This window comes from Xiphias gladius, chromosome 7 (assembly GCF_016859285.1).
Source record: "Xiphias gladius isolate SHS-SW01 ecotype Sanya breed wild chromosome 7, ASM1685928v1, whole genome shotgun sequence".
NCBI classification, from domain to species: Eukaryota; Metazoa; Chordata; class Actinopteri; order Istiophoriformes; family Xiphiidae; genus Xiphias; species Xiphias gladius.
In genome coordinates this window covers 24,399,185-24,417,012 of record NC_053406.1, presented here as the reverse complement: position 1 = coordinate 24,417,012, position 17,828 = coordinate 24,399,185, and the positions used below count along the sequence as shown (strand labels likewise).

General features: G+C 46.4%; 1 protein-coding gene across 3 annotated transcripts in view; it reads right to left on the bottom strand.

The window, feature by feature from the left end:
- aplp2 (amyloid beta (A4) precursor-like protein 2) overlaps window positions 1–17,828 on the bottom strand; it is a 51,641-nt gene that overhangs the window by 31,695 nt on the left and 2,118 nt on the right. The window lies entirely within an intron of this gene.

The window sequence follows — 17,828 nt, the reverse complement described above, 5'->3', positions numbered from 1 at the left end:
CCCCGAAGTCTAGCCCTTACAAAAGCAGCTCCAGAATGAGGCGCTGGTCGGGACCCATGGGTTCCCAGAACGCTTAGTGTCCACGTGACCCTGTGGAGAAATGCCTGGCATCGATAATCCGCCTAATCCTTCCCTGTGGTGGCTTAATACTTAAACAAGATAGGAAGTGGTGAGAAAGCCGTACACACATGTACAGGAATCCGATTTCTATGTACAGTATATAAGGACATAAAATGAACATTGACTTCTATTTCTTACCGCTTGCAATAAAGAGTGTTGAAGTGTACGAGGGAGCAGTGTTCCCTGCAATTACTGCATCGTGCTAGTAAGTGGTGGGGAGTAATTACAGCATTTTTTCTTCTTTATTAGCTTCTCTTATAGCTTTTATAAAACAGCTCTGAGTATAGCATGTGCTTGTTTATTTTGTCTTGAGCTAGTTTCTGCTGTAGCAATCAAAATTTCCCCTGCAGGATCATTTCGGCAGGTGTTTGAGTCATTGATCAATTGTAACTTTGCCAGCTGCGGAGATTTCTGGTTGTCTCGAGACGTGAAAACACCTCCATGCATCCCTGTTTTTTTCACGGTATCAACTGTTCAAAAATGGAGGACGGTGAAAAGGCGAGATTTTCAAACACTTTAATAACATCATAACAGTGAGGCTACAGAGGCGCAGAGGGATGTGTGGAAGCCCACGGCGTAATATTAGTTCTAAAGAGAAGGAAAGGGATAGACTTTGGTGTTTACCGTTCCTCACATTAAAGAATTTAGCGAGCACTTTCAGTGGGGACATTAAAGCTGCTACGGTGCCGCCGCAAAGAAATGAGTAGTTTCCCATCACACCGTCCATGCAGCTGTTTTCCAAACACGGGGCCGCATTCGGTCCACTTTGTGGCGATCGTGGCCCAGACTAGGATCAATAAAACGGATAATGATCTGTTCGTCACAGCAGTACTTGGAAATACACACCGGCATTCAAGTTCTGATCAAGTTTCGCTTATTCCAACAATGAGCTCAATGCGCGTAAGACAACCTGGTTAGGATGTTCACATGAGCTGACATGAGGACATTTGCACACAATAAAAGGCCTGAGACTACGAGAATATCCAAGTCCAAGTCTTCAAAAGGGCTTGTTTTATCCGATCAACAGTCCAAAAACTCAAAGATATTTAGAAAGCAGCTAGTCCTCTCAGAGAATGATGAAGAACAGGACTCAGAGGATCACTTGATTATAAAAATAGTCGTCAATTATTTTTGCTGGTTGATTGACAAACTGAGTGATCGTTTCAGCTCTAGAACAGTTAACTAGAGACTTCACAACAGGACCAGGGGGAAAAAAAACAAACAAACAACTAATATGGGTTAGATCCAGTATCCAACATTCCAGATAATATATACTCTCACAGCCCTGTACTCATATTATATCAATAAAGTATTATCACCCAGCTTTGCCTGGTCACTCAGTGTTTATGCTGAATCTATGATCTTTATGAATATGCTTGCTTGTTATATTTTGAAAATGTGACAGTTATATTTTTATCAATTACAGGCCATCATAGATGCGTCCCTGCTGAGTGATGGGGGTCAATAACAGTTCTAAAATACTTATTGTCCCTTTAACTATCTATCAAACCACCAGAGGAGGGCTGTGTGACACTGGTGCCATTGATCCATGTGATAAAGCCCGTGGGAAGTCGGGGGCCTGAGCCGCTGACACCACCACTACACAAACAGCTCACCAGCGACAGATAACAGATGGGGGGGGGGGGGGATTTAGCGACAGAGGGACGGGGACAGTAAAAACAGAATAATAAAAGGAAAAAAAAGGTGTAATGTTCTTAGACTTGGAATCAAAAGGGCAACACCTCACAATGCAATGCAAATGAGCTTCTCTTCGTCTGAGTGAAACGGCCCTTTGTCTACACCATTTGAAGTGTCTCTGGACTACTCTGGAATTGCCCCTATGAGTCACCGCTCCAAACCCACAGCGTGAAAAAATGCTGACACAGTGTGGGGAACAGACTGTCCATTCAGTGCCAGTGTCGTTTCCTCCAAAGAAAAAAAAACCTAAAGTTGTGAAATTTACAGTGCAACAGTACGTAAACTCCACTTGTGTGATTCTTCCTCTTAAAAAAGAAACATCACTCACTTTCCACTTCCGCTTATGCACATGTGGAAAATTTTTGGCAAAAGTGTTTGTGTTAAAGTGTAAAGAAACAGTTCCTGTATCGTTTACTTTGTTCTCCTTCAATATTCAAAATAAAAGCTGTTTAGAAACATCTTCATGCAGCTTCTACACACATAAACTGTGCAAAAACAATTTCCTGAATTTGTTCACGGAAACCATGCGATGAATTGTTGTTTATGCTTGTGTGAGTTCGTCCCGTGTTTGTTAGCGTTTGAGGTGAGTTTGTGGAGATGCCCCACGGGGAGCTGAATATTATGTTTCTGCTCACTAGCGGTCAACGCTGCATAGCCCACTAACCTCCCATCATTCATGCCCAGAAGGCACCGGATGGCACAGGGAAGCCCGTCGTTCCCTGAAGAGTCACAGGGGAGTGGGAAAAACCCTCTCACCACACACCCGACAACTACCGTGGAGGACAATGGCACGGCCATGACACGACGGTACCAGGCCCGGTTCAGACAGTAAGCCTATTTGTAATCCATTCAGCTCAACCTGTGCTTGATTGAACATGCCCTGTTAATGAGACTGTGTGGAGCTGCTCCAAAGGGCGAAACACTGGAAATACCACTGACGCAGCCATGTCCATTATTTCCTTTCATGTCTAAAGCCGGGAAAATTATTCAGAAGGGAAAAGGAGTTGATCGAGCGCAGAGAGTTCAAAGGTATGAAGGATCTGAGGGAGATTCAGTGAGGTCATTTCTACCAGTTTGACCCCTGATGCCAGTGGTCTTTAGATTAGCCTGCTTCCTTTTCAATAACTCATTTTGAGTTTGGTATTATTTGGATTGACACCATATATTTGCTCTCAAGTGCAAACAAGTTTATTTCACTAGATATTGTTGTCTGAATTCCTGAGCAGGTTTCCCTCAAAGGCATTAAATTTGGGACCCAATGTGCTATTTGCTGTTGTCTGTGTTGTTGCCAGCACTGCCACTAACACTATTACGAGTACTACTACTAATAGTAATAGAAAATTACTAATATTACAAATGATTAAAATAACAGAGTACATGATTAAAATGGTAAAGAGAAAGAAAATAAAACGATCCAGATGTTTCTCAAAAGTTAAATCCCCATCTCCGATTTAAAGAATTCCTATCTAAAAGAGGGCGTTGGTATTTATGTCCGCCTTTGCCTAGAGCAAGAAGCAATATTCAAGAAATGGTAAAAGGTAAATGAAAATCAAGTAGAGTTATGTAGTAACTGCAAAGTAATGTACATCCTGTTTCGTGGTAATTATTTACTGGTGTTAATATTCTACCTGTGCCACCTTTAAATAAACCTCACCAACAGTTTCCAAGGAGAGCTATGACTGAGATGCAACTTGATCTCACTGAGCGTCGCCCTAACGTCGCTGTGCTCAGCGAAGGGAGATGAACAGTAGCAAGACATGTTGGTAATTAAGCTCCGGCTAGAAGATGTGAAGCAGCTCGCTGGCTGCAGGGTAACAGTTGTGGCGACTGAGTGGCGCAGGTCTGCCTGTGTGTCAGGGGGAGATAACGTGGCCTCTCTCCAGCTTACAGCAAAAGGACGTCAATGACGACTTGTTCAAATGGCTCGTCACTATGGAAACCTTCTACAAAAGCATCCCAGCTATTCACACAGAGGAACATTGAGGCTGCAGAAGAAAGAGAGGCTGAGGGGAAAGAGAGGGGGAGAGGGGAAAAGAGGGAAAGAGGGAGAGAGAGGAGGGGAAAGGCGAGGGCAAAAGAGAGAAACAGATTGAAGAAGTGGAGCAGGGGGGAGAATGAGGGAAGGAGGGAGAAGAAAGGGAGATAAATCATCAGAAGCTCACAGCCACAGAGCGAGAAGACAGGAAGGAGAAAAAAGAAAGACAGAGGAGGGGAGATTCGGGATAGAAAAAAATAATGGAGACAGAGGAAACGAGGCCGCAGTTGTGAGAGACTGGCATATTAGAGAGTGTGGCAGAGAGGGAGAGGAGATGGGAGGCATCGTGACGAAGGCTGTGTGAATGGCACAGAGGACGACGCTCACAATAACAGCTGCTCTGCCCTGTTTGGTGCATTCAGCAACACTGTGTCCCTGTGTGCAAACAAGAAAATGGCCCTCAGCTCCATAGGTCCGCACGTATTTCCCGATTCGCACGCTCATAGCAGAAATACAGTACACAAAGCTAAGTCTGTGCTCAGCGTCCTCCTCGACAAAAAAAGGGCCCATTTCCATGGCAGTGCGCATCAGAGTGTTCAGCAATGTCGCTCCCCCATGACAGTAAGACACAGCATGAAAAAAAGGACTCTTAAAAGGAATAAATCACTTTATTTAGGAACCAGATCCTGATCCTCATAAACCTACATTTAAGACTAAAAAACGTGTCTGGAAGATAGAGAACAGAAGTCTGATCGCGGTTGGACCCACACTCTTCAAACACCTTAACTGGCCTCAGTGTGGTAAATGCTGCCAATCTGTTGTACTATTTAACCTGAAACGCACTCAGAGGCGACGCGAACACAAAAGTCACAGAAGAAACAGACACAGATCTGCACCAGCCATTCACTTGATTGGAAAATGTTTTGACCTGAGAGGAAATGTAGTTACCCTGAGTTTTTCTGACTTTGACTCGAGAGGAGCAGAACTGACACTGGACGAGCATAAGTCAAGTTCCTGCTAATGTACGTAATGTCGGTTGGGGGAAGTTTCTCCACTGGTTTCTGGGCACCGACCACAATGCAGCCTCTTTTGGTAAGGCGTTCGAGAGAACACAGTTGTTCTGACTTTCAAAAAAAGTGCTGCCTCATACTGATTTGTCCACAAACCCTGTTTAGCAGCCAGGTGTTACTTGGCATTTCAGTCCATTCTGCAGCTCCGCAATACATTTGTCATATTGTGAACACACGCCTCGAATTATTATTGTTGTTGGAAGGTGAGGCATGAGGGTATCAAATCAGAATTTAGCCGCGCGACGGTGGCACAATGTAAAGTCTACTTTGTGTCAGTTTCAGGCATCTGAAGCGCATGTTTGATTCATCTTTGCTGTTGAAAGTCTCGGTTTAAACTCCACTTGTCTTAAGGGGAACATCGCAGAACAACTTCGGTGCATTTACCCCCTCCGAATTTACACAAAGCTTCTGGAGATTTCCGAGCGTAGCGTTGTCAACCAGCAGGGACCCTGTTAGTGGGCCTTCACGGTGACTCCACATTTTCTGAAAAAATTCATCGCGTCTAGAAGCACCTCATGTCACCCCCTCACCGCTCGATCATATCATCTCGCTCTAATCTTTCTCCTTCGCTTGCTAGAAATTGCTCTCGTAAAAAATGAAGCCCGACGCCCCTCCTCAGCTCATATATTCTTTTAGCTTCTCCTTTGCACGTCTCTCTTACAGGATCACTGTATAATCACGAGAATATTGGTGGGGCACTGTCCCTCTCACCCCTGCACCCCTTACTGTGGGATGCTTGTAATCGTTGTGATCTAGTAATTATTCTGTGCGTTCATTTCAAGTGGCTGTGAACCAGGGTGTCAACTAAAAGCCTGCCACATGAATGTAAATGTAGAGGAGTGGATACATTCTAGGCCAAGAGAAGAGAAAAACACTGTTAATTAGAGCAAAGTGCTTTTTTTTTTTTCTTTCCATGGCACACTGCCTTTTCACTTGGGAGAAGGTGTGTCTGGGCTATTTATAAGCAGCTCCAGTTGGTGGGCCAATGGGGTCTTGTCTTCCAGGCCTGCCCTGTTCAGTGTCGCTTGTTCAGAGAGAGAGAGAGAAATAAACACTAGAAAACATGAGGATTATGCCATATATATATATATATATATATTTTTGATTCATGCTAATTAGAACCATATTTCATCTTAAGAGATTTTGTAAATGAGAGCTCAGAGGGGATTTTAAGGCAAAATGGACGTAATGGTAGTAGACTCCATATCCTTTAATGAAAAATTCTGTCAGAAGACTGATTAAAAAAGGTAATAACATGCTTGTGTGGTATTTAATTTACGTCAAATTAGGGAGTCAAAGCGATGGTGATGTGCAATGGTACGCTGTCACAGCTGGTTCACACTGCAAGTGGCCTGATTTTTATTGTGGGCACAATCCAGTAAAACCTGTCACGCAACGAGGTTTTGACCGAAAAAAAAGGAGCAACGTACTAATGTTCAAATCATGTATATTTTATTTCTTCTTACGTGGCTGCATTGTGTTTGATTGTACATTATTTTGATTTGTTAAAAAAGTACAACCCATCACCTCCCAGTGATGATCTTTACAAGGGGGGGGGTGCACAATTCGAACGAATGCAAGGTAGAGGTAATGCTACTGGGAGGGGAGCTAGGGAGTTTAGCTAATGACAGAGAAAAGTTCAAGTGTGTTGACTTGTTCATAAATCCCACATGAGCGGTTTCCTTGGTCACTGGGCTCTAATAGGAAGAAAAAAGAAAACAAGAAACTCAAGAGTTTCTTGTTTTGCTTGTGCTGTGAATGCACTGTTAGATTAATCAGTGAAAGACTGTGTGGGAGACTTCCAAAAAAGTGTTATGTTCCAGGGATCTTCATAGGTGAGGTTTTGCTGCATGAGTATTTTTAAAGAGACAAACCAAAGAAACCTTTAACTCACACAAAGTGCACCTCAGGTATTTATAGTGTCGGTCCAAGTGACCAAAGGGCAGCCAGATCATGGGAAAGAAAAAAAAAACCCGGTGGTACAAATAGCTAAGCCACTCTTTCACATCACAGGCCAAAGGTCCTCACTCCTCCCCATTTTATTCCCTTTCCGCTCCCAGACTTCACACTCTTTTTGCCTCTGACACATTTTCTCAAACACCAAGTGCTGTCAACACTGTGTGATGTTGCCATCTTTCTGTCAGCTGTTACCTGCGACGTGTCAGACAGACACACGGGGCTGCTGTTCAGGTGCCTGTTTGCGAACACGCACCGAGCGCCCGACGGCCGACATCAGGCTGCCTGCTGCATCTTGTATTTGATTATTCTTTTATTCTGAGGACGGGGGCTGCCAGAGGAGCTAGGAGAGCAGGGCAGAGCAGGAGCACGAGGGCACTCTTGACATAGATTTGAGGCCGCATGCATCTCCCTGGAATATTACCTCTCCCCGTCCACCTCACCAGCCCCATCACACACAGCGTTGAGGGTGGACGACCCTTAAGGGTTGTCCACAGCCATTACAATATTGCACTTGGGTTTCCCAACCCGGTTAGATTAGGCAGGTACAGAGGAGATTGGTTTCTAGATGGCTGAGGAGCAGGAGGCAGAGAGGGCAATGGATGAAGGGGAAGAGGAAGCAAGGGAGCAAATTCGTTTTGAATCGGATTGGGGTGTGCTACTTGCTGTATGTGCTGCAGGAGACGCATCAAGCGATAGCGGGGGATTGACTACAGCTTCCTCGTTAGTCCAATCACCGTCAAGAGATGTCGGAGAAAGAGGCAGGGAGGGCAGGAAAAAAGATGTGCTGAGGGAAAGAGGCAGGGCAGAAGCGTGGGACTATGAGCCAATAAAACATGGACTGTGGTATCCATTGCTTAACTATCTCAATAATTATCCTTCATGAAAAACAGATCTGTTTCTCTCTGGTGTTGACTTGTACGCAACAATAATGAACTTTAAAAAGAGAAATAAAAATAAAGGTCTATAAACTGTTGATTGCTACTTAATAGACCCAATTCTAAATGGGGGACTTACTTAGAGCGCTGATCTTGAGCCTCTATCAACAAATTTCCCATATGCAACTACGCCAAAACAAACCCAAAACTCTGAGTCTCAGGTGTTTGCTGTTGCTTGCAGAGAAGGTCGCTACGCGCATTAAAGTCATTCGCCGGAGAAATAACGGATACATGCGTGCTGCGGCGATACAGAGATAATTACACCGAGGGTTTCGCCCGGAGCTTGTTGTTTAGTTGCTAAGCTACACAGGTGCATAATTGCATAAATAAGGCGCTGAAGTGTTAAAAACTATTTCTTGCAGGAAGAGGATAATTGCTTTTTATTTTGCTTTAATGACTCGAGGACACTGATGATTGAGGTCCACGGCAGGTTTGAGCAATGCCTTCCCCTTTCGCAGAGCTCCTGTCAGTACAATCGCCCATTCTTCCCTCCTGACCACTAAAAGCTTCCATCTCCCTCTTTCCACCTCTATCCACTCTGCACAACTCTGTGTGCATCCATCTCCTCTCGCCTCAACTATCTCTGTACCTCTCCACCTGCTCCTCTCTCCCTCTCTCTGTCTGCCTCTCTCTCGCAGAGCCATGTGAGCTGGCGACCCTCTCGGCCCTCTCTATCCGGGCTTATGGTCCACGTGGCCTAGAGCGGATTACATTCTTGACATCACGGTGCCAGATGTTTAGGACTAAAATAAACAGAGCAACTAGCCTCGCCACTAAGTCAAACGATGCATGTAGCCTAAACCTGACACCCCATTTCCCACTTATGCTTGAGCAGGTTCTTCTGTCTAAACAGGAAATATTCGCTTTTGCCTAATGATCTCCCCTGTTTCTTTTGTCTTTTACGTCTCTCTCTTCAATTGGAATCAGAGCTGCTGTCTTCATTACCGTGCCCATGGGGCTAAATTGACTAGCTTTCTCTGGTTTTCACTTCGTTGCTCGCCCCTCCACCGAGGTTGCATTTTTCCATTCTTCCTCCTGTAGCTTCTGCTCCAGTCTCTCTCCGGTGAGCCGGTGTGGAGATCAAATTGCCGATAAGCCGCTCACTGTAACATACACATTAGCATGATTAAACTGGCCATTGCCCGTCCATTTATTAAAAGCCTCTCTGTGCTGGGTGGGAGGTCTATCAAGCCGGCGAGTGGAACGGGAGAGGGACGGGCTGTACATGTGTGGGAGTGCTCGGTGTGTATTGCTACCATGTGTGTGTCTAAGCCTGACATCACCAAGGCGGAGGAGTTAATGAGGACTTGCAGGGGGTGTCTCCGTCACAGTGCTGGCTTTCTGTGAGGGTTTTCAGGTGATGTGGCGGGGAGAGAGCCTGTTGAGGAGCGATAGCTGGGCGGGAGAAAGTCAGCGGTGGGCCTGGCTCTGGCAGTGGCTTCACAGGAGATTTAGGGCTTAGGTGATTGTTAGACGGGGCTCAGTTTTTAACTATGGGCATGTGTTTTCCGCGGGCCGCTTTATGTGGACGCTGACTCTTTCCCCACTTTGTACTGCACTCTCAGCAGTTTAAAAGAGGGCGATTAGACACAGGAGTGTGCCTCTCTCTCGTCTGCCGGAGAGCACAGCCGCCTAATCTCTTGCGCTGAAGAGAGGGGATTTGGGAGAAATGACCTGTGCTACCCTCCAAGCTGACTGAAAACACAGTGCCGCATCCTTCCTTCCTTGCGTCACTCCCACTCCCGCTCTTGCATTTCCCTGCCGGATGACTCTACGCTCATCAGCATGCAGCACCACGCGGCTGCTCCTCAGGACCAGGCAGGCTGGCAGACAGGCGGGCAGACTTGTCAATAAAGGAACCACAGTAACAGGGCACCTCAGCGAGGCCTCCAGCCCTGTGACTGACGTCTCTCTCAGCTCCCTAGGACTCCCTCAGTTAATGAGCACGTAATTGTTGAGCAAGCAAAAGAGAAATTGGGGGACTGAGAGAAAAGCGGCCGTGAGGTGAGAGGTGTAATAGAGAGATAGTAGAGTGAGAGGGGGAGGAGATGAGGGAAGCACAAGGACAGATTGTCCCAGTGAACAAAGTAAGACATAAAACAGCCAATTCGTCCTAAAATGTGTGGTGTAAAGTCAGCGGTGAGAGAAGAGGGGAGGAAGAAAACTGCGTCTAAATCGGAGGGACTGGGGGGGGGGGGGGGCAATGCTCAGTGGGAACTGACATTGAGAACAGGCGGGGAAAAGCAGTTTCAAGGACAACATGGAAATATCACATTCAGTCACTACAAGGCAGCCATGGGTTGTTTTGAGGCCGTGCTGGAGCAGGAGACCAGCCATAGTATTGCTGGAGAAAGAACAAGATCAAGGACGCGTAGTTATGTTTCCAAAATATCCGACAACATGAAATGATAGCAGGTGACAGATGTAGTGCGTGGGAATGCTGAAAGGGAAGAAAAAGTTGTTGACCCTACTAGTGTTGGCAAGATACCAAGACTAATTTTAACATCTTTGGATTCGATACTACGAATCCACAGCAAAAAAAGTGCAAATATCAAGCAGCGTGTTGCCACATCTTACTCAGAGACATTTATAGCAAATTTAGCACCATTAGTCAAAAAAAATTAATGAAATTTATCAACAACAATACTGATGACTAAGTATAAGTAATTTATTCGGCAAAAAAGCCAAATGTTCTCTGTGACTAAAAAATGTGAGGCGCTGAAAACCCAGCAAGTCTGAATCTTGTTCACAGGAACATTTTAGTCAAGAGTTAACCGTGAAACAGCCAAATCCTTCACATATACTATAAGCCCCGTGGGGGTGATGTTAAAACGGATTTTCTGCTCGCATAAAAAAAAAAAAAAAAAAAGCGAGAACATACTGAAAGTTCCAAAATTTAACATTCAAATTATTTTCCAACACCATCTTACGAGGTTGTATTAAAATTTTCAGTCATGGTGATGACACTCAGCCTTGCTCTGATTACCACTTGGATTTAAGTTATAGTCGGCAGCCGAGTTTGGCTCTGGGCCCTGCACGCAGTGCCACTCTCACACGACCACCCAAGCTGATTTTACATGAATCTGTGCCCTGATTGCTCAACTCCCTGCTCCTTTTTTCTCCTGCAGACACCGGGTGGCGGAGCAGAGACACAACCCACATGTCTGCATTACCTGTGATGCTCCAGGCAATGCAAGGGAGGCCATCTTCAACAGGGGGAAGATGATGGATGTCATGTAGATAAACTTATATGTCATTAAGCCCTGCTCTGCTCTGCCTCAGCTTCCCTGCAGGGGGAGCGCGGAGGGATTTCAATCTGACTAGTTAAGAATATAACTTTAGTGAGACATGCAGAGGCCAAAGCTAGTCAGTCATGTCTCTACGGAGAAGACACAGACTTCACAGCAGGAGCATCCGTCGCTAGGCCGGCCTACTATACTCCCTTTTTTTTCAACCGTCTGACCCTGCTCCCCCAACTCCTGTGTCTTTTCCTACAGTGTACAAACCAAGTCGGACCTCTCTGCGGCGTCCTGCCACTTCTCTGGGAGAGATCCCAAATCCAAACCAGCATGATGACGGAGCCTACGAGGCTGACAAATCCCCGCGCCCTCACATGACTGGGCCACAATGTCCGCCTGTCAGCTCCCAGCGCCTCAATAATAGCGCAGTGCCACTAAATAGGCTCCTGAAACATAAGGATGTGATGAACACTGATGGGAGCGGTTGGAAGGTAGGTGGGGAATGGAAGGGGTGGAGGGGGTGGAGTCCACTGAAGGCGGCTAGCTGCCTCAGAAGGCTCTATAATTAGCTGCAGAAGATCAAATGACTTTTAATGGGATTGTCTGAAAACAGCAGACTATTTCAGATTTGTGCTTGAAGCTATATTCATATCTCATCAAACTAATGGATTTCTCTAGAGTGCTTGATTGGATTTATCTCAGATCAAAATGGCTGATAGAGGTGCATGGCTTCAGCATTCATGAGCTGCAGTTTGTAATGAGAAAAAAAAAAAAAAAGTCCCATTTCAGGGCATTTTCAGGAGTAGTCCTTCAACTTGTGATCTGACAGCACTAAGAATTCATGGTTTGATGCACAATCATTGTTGCAATAGGAGTCTTTTCCCATGGATGTTTCAGTGAGAAGGGGCTTATAATAACTTTTTGTGAAAGATAATGGAAGCATCTACTGCTCATTAGTTAGAGAATTATTAGGAGGGATACTACAAGGATAATATCAGGGTCATAGCTCAGCCACTGCCGGATCTGGGTGGAGGGAGGTCTGGTGCAGAATGTTAAATATGCTGCCTACAATTAGGCCATGAGCATGCAGTAACACACAGCACACACACACTGACACGACATCACGCAAAGGCACACTTGGGGAACTGTCCAGTGCGGTAACAATTACTTGATTAACCGATTAATTGATCAACAGAAAATGTATATAATTGATTAAACTGTTAAGCAATTTATCGAGCAAAAATGCCAAACGTTTACTGGTTCCAACTTCTCAAATGTGAGGATTTGCTGCTTTTCGCTGTTTAATGTCATTGTAAATTAAATATCTTTGGGTTCCGGACATCTGATCAGACAAAGCAAACAACCTGGAGAAGTCATCTTGGGCTCTAGGGCGTTGTGATAAGCCCTTTTCACAATTTTAGTTCGAGTTGTCAATTCATTGTCCAGGGCGTACCCCGCCACTCGCCCAATGTCAGCTGGGATTGGCACCATTGTTCGTTCTTTTTGACTTATGCGAGGTTATTGTTCATGCCAAAAAACCGTATTCCTAAAAAAAACTTGTGTGCAGTCACTGCAGGGGAAATGAAGGGAAATACAGACTAGGATAGGATGGGGAGTTGCTGCACATGCTCTCGGTGAAATTATACGTGTCGCGCTGTGTTTGTGTGTCTATGAGCGTCCTTTATTTCCCAGGGTTTCCTGCTAGCATTCAAGCTACATTAATTTTCCCCAGTCCATAGTCTGGGGTTTTCTATTTTAGACTGAGGAGATTATGTCCAGTGAACTTAAGCCGGTTTCTAACTCTCATTTACTTTTGGCCCTCGCCTTAAATTATACGATACACAAACCTCCTCCTTTTTATTGCCTCTGTGAGGGCAGGGAGGGGATCTGCAGGCTTTAGCTCTTCATAGTGCACGAGCACCTCTCAATGCCTTAATTACAGTGTTTGAAGGTAGGAGCTCAGAGGTAAGTAGTGGGAAAAACTCAAAGGGAAATTTTCATTTAGTTTCTGTGACACTCAAATATATCTGTTCTGCCTCAGAAGTCCGAGGCGGATTGCTGGCCTCTCCCTCTCCCCCTTCCCTCCTTCATAGGTGAAATATCCCCTTGTTCTGTCTGTGTCCCCAGTGGACCGTCCTACGGGGCTGCTGTTTGTCCTTGGCCACCTTCTCCTTGAGAAAGTGCTGTATCAGACAGGCTGCTAACAGGGCCGTCACACAGCTTGAGAACCGGCGGCGGCTGTGGCGGCGGCGGCAGCAGCAGCAGCAGCAGCAGTACAGGCCTCTCTCTGGGGGTATACGGTTACACCACACTGCTCCTATCTTTTACCGTTCTGACATTTTCATTTCCCTCTCACTCTCCTGAGGAAAGAAAGGATAAACTTTTAAAAAGAAAAAGAAAAAGAAACAGAATGGAGTTCATGGTTGCAGTCTGGATGACACCACTTCCACTACAGGCATGAGGGTGTAGGGAGGAGAGATATGAAGGAAGCTAAAGTAAGCAAGACGACGAACAGGGAGGGAGCTGGAACTAACATGCTCTGTTTTCCCTGGCAGCGAATGGAGTATTTGAGCAGTGTTGCTCAGCAAAACAGAGCACTATAGCAGCAAGGCAGCCTGCCAGTCATCCAGGCAGCTTATCAAGGCAAGAGCACCACCTCCTCCCCTTTTCTCCCTTCAGCTATAAAACTGAGGCACTCAGTGTTTATACCTGGACATGCAGATAAGTTAAGAGAGGGACCTGATCCTACAGGACTTGTCCTTTGTGTCAAATCGACACAAAATAGCAAAGAACACAGACGCTGTAGCTGTGACCGTCCTCAAACACGTCCTAAAGCAGGCAGAACGTGACGCCAATACATCAAACACTGTCTTTCCAGTGTGACGCACACACACCCATCCAGAGAAAACAAGGACAGAGACATATGATGCACAAAGAGACACAAATATACCCACAAAGACAGACAGACCCACCCACACACTCCAGCTCACACACGGAAAGAAACAAAAAAAAAAAACCAAATCAACAAAGCACTAAGAAAAGACACATAATCTATAACTGACGTTTGGAAAACTGGGTCCAATTTGAATGCTCTTGTTCAACAAGAGAGACAAAATTGAGTTGAAGATGGGTTCAAAAACAGTATGAAAAAAAAACAACAAAACAGCCCTTGAGTAATTTATGCTCTTATATTTCGTGGTGCAGCTGAGCATGCAAACTGTGGGAAACAATGCCTGGCACACAGTTAACCGACTCTTTGATTCTTAGCTGTCTGCCTCCATTTTATTCCACTTTAGGCAGGCAAAAAAAAAAAGGCACACAAATCAGTGCACAGGCCTCGCCCGAGTCTGCGTATGACTCACTGATCTTACAAAAATGGAAGCTATACACCTGAATAAAACACGGAGGGGACAGCCGGCAAAGTCTTCTTCACATACGGACGGACAGGGGCTGAGGAAGAGACGGGTGAGGCCATAGGCAGAGGTACAAGTGCACCATAACTCATAGATAGCACACCAGATATTTTATTCATGGGAAGAAAAACCCAAGCAGCGAGAGTGACTCACAGAGCCACAGGGATGGGCACACACACACACACACACACACACACACACACACAACCACACACAGACTGAGCAGGGGGGGTGACAGGGTTTAACCCACCTACGCTGACTGCCTTCTCATTCTCAAACAGAAAATACATTAAAAAATAAAGTCTGAAATGGTAAGGCTCCTTCCAAAGGGATTAAAGTGGATGTTTTTGTCTACCGAACTTACCAGAGTGTATAGTCACTCTCGCCGCTATCACTGGATGAGAGGTAGTCACAGCACAATACAGTGAGCCGTTTGCACTTCGGGCTATGCATTCCTGAGCACTCTGGCATATAAAATAACAAAAGCAACTCTCGTGCAGCTGTGCTGAGCCTGGCTACTGTCGAAAACATACAGACTCAGGTGTACAGTGCTGTTCACCTTTGCCGCGGCTGTGCAGATTGGCCGACACATGCCAGGAAGCCTGATGCCACTAAAGCGTTGTGCAGTCATGAGTGTGTCGATTTGAACCCACTCACTCTGCCCAAACTCCCCGCCACCCAAGATCTCTCACCGAGAAAAACTGACTAAATATGTGATGAGCTGAGCTGTAAGAGGATTCGGGTGCACAACACACGCACTGCGTGTGTGTGTGTGTGTGTGTGTGTGTGTGTGTGTGCACGACATACAAACACGCAGTTCGAGTTGCAAAAAAAAAAAAGAGGCAGAAAAAAGGAGGCGACGCCGCTCACTTGAGATAATTAGAGCGCACGCAGAGGCTGGGAGACAAAGAATGGCATCGTGAGAACAAGCCTCGCCTGATGAGGCCTCTCTATCTAAATCCCCGGGATGAGCTGAGAGTGTGTCTGTCGATGGAATCGCTCCAGGAGATACGCGCAGCCGCGGAGAGGGAGAAACAGACAAGGCGGTGAACGGGGAGACGGAGAGACAGACGGAGACCGAAAACTGGAGAAGAACTGAGAGGCAGGAAGTAGCTTTGAGGAAATGAAAGGACAGAGAATAAGGGACTAGATTCAATCAGACCTCCCCTCCTACTGTTAGTCATAAAGCACATATGAAACTACAATGCTGAGTGAACACCAGCGATACTACACACAGGTGACTCACTGTGTTCTGATCCACTTTGAAATCAGCTTGCCTCTGCCGGGCGTGGAAATGACGGTTTGACTGAGTGGGCGAGCGGGGGAGTGAACTCGGCGAGCGCACGAGTGTGTGTACGAGCAGACAGAGATGGGTAGGGCCTGGGAGTTGGTACTTTTCCCTTCGCCGCTCCAGAAGCACCCAGGTTTTCTTGTCACTAAGAGGATTCACAGGGATACGGGGCTGTCCCAACAATTGAAAGCAAGGCTTTAGGCGCTAATCTACGAATTCAAGGGCGAGTGAGGCTGATTCTCAGCTGATGGAGCACATGCTGCTGCCTTCATCTTGATTGACACGGCAGAACGTGGAGGTCAAAGAGGCAATCTTTACAGCCTAGAGGGGAGAGAGAAGCCTACCGAAAGGCTTTAACTAAGCACCACCACCCACAATGATGTATTGAGAGATCACTATCAAATGCAAGTGCTACCGATTGTTGTTTTGGGTTTGGTTCCCCCCCCCCAATGCATGAAATGTCACGAGCTGTCCTCCTTTGCCCCTGGTCTCTGCTCAGTATCTTGATCACCTCTGTATGGTAACGACACCCTGGGTTGGAGCGGCTATTCACTGGCACACAAAAGGCCCTCATAGGGAATCAGTCAGCCCTGCTAGCAAACAGCTCCCTAGCACCCGCCCCAACAATCACAGCCAGCTGGGGGCATTCATTCATAAGCAATTGTTCATTATCAGCCCATATCCATAACAAAATACACACGCGGAAGCACACAGGAGGTCACTTTAATATCAGCGCTCGGCTACATGCACACACAGTCGAGCACGCACACAGACTTTGGATGATAAGAGGAAAAATGCTGCTGCAAGAGGGCTGCAACCAGAGAGCAATAGGCACGGCATCCTGCATTACCGCACTCTGACTAGTACAAGTGCAGGCCCCATGAAACCAAAGTCTCTCCACCAGCATGAGCTCACACTGTGACTTTCAAGCAAGTCTCTTCCACACAAGCTCAATCTCGCCCTGAACCTGTTGTGTAGGTATTTTCGATTTATATTCATTCGCTACAGGCCAACTGAATGGAAGTCACCAACATTTATTTGACTTTATGAGAGGCACAAAAATCTGACGTTATGTTGTGTATCACTGCGTCATCTCTACACTGTGTCAATCTCTGCATGCTTAAAACGGCAGAGAATAAAATGCACCGAATACACCCACTGTTCCACATATTCGGTATTCCATTAATCCAATGGCAGCCATATCAGCAAAAGCCTCAGTGTGATGCAATTCTCTGGGTAAACCTGCCATGTGGTTCTAGCCTGTGCCCTATTTCCAAATTAGCTCCGGAAGAGATACAGCTTCTCACCCAGGAAGCGAGTGAACAAGCTGGTGAAAATAAAACCCGGCCCGCCGTTTATTGGATACAACAATGGGGTACCAAATCATACCGCAAGACACAGAGAGTGAGAGGCTAGAAATCCCCAGGGCAAAGCCTCTTTTGAAGCCCCTGCATGCTGTAAAGCCTACGACATAGAGATGCTCCGACGAGAGGGGAGGGTGGGGGCAGCTGAAGAAACAAAAGCTTACAATCAGGCACTCTCACAGGTATCTGACAAAACAAGACTGTTTACACAGCGGAAGTATCTGGCTAATCCCAAATGCCTAAAAAAAAAGGAAGTGCGAAAACAGGGGGAGGGGGGGCGCGGGGGCCCTCCGGTCCGATGACACCTCGACAGGCCCAGTGCACAGAGACATGAGGAACAATGGAAGGTGACGAGTTGGACGACAGGGAACAAACCATCCCCGACCAACGGTGAGAGTGTCCCTGTGGGGCTCTAACCGGCTCATAAATTCCGGCTCACGGTCCAGCGGAGTGAGCCCCGTCAGCAAGGCAGCACAGCCATATCCACCTCAGCTGTGTGCTCACCAGCTCGTCAGCGGGGCCCCGGCCTGCACACACCAGCAGCCCCACCGGCAAACAACAGCAACAGTCAACCGCGAGCAGTTGGTCTTGGGCTGTCCGGGCCTGACGCGACTCAAACAATGGGAATGACACACGGGAGGGCAACAGAGCTGTGGTTTCATTACTGTCCTGGCTGAGAGAAGCAAACCTCAATGTTTAACTTGCCAATCTGACCGTGAATCTGTGAATCCTTTACTTTAGCCGACCACAGATGTAACCTGATG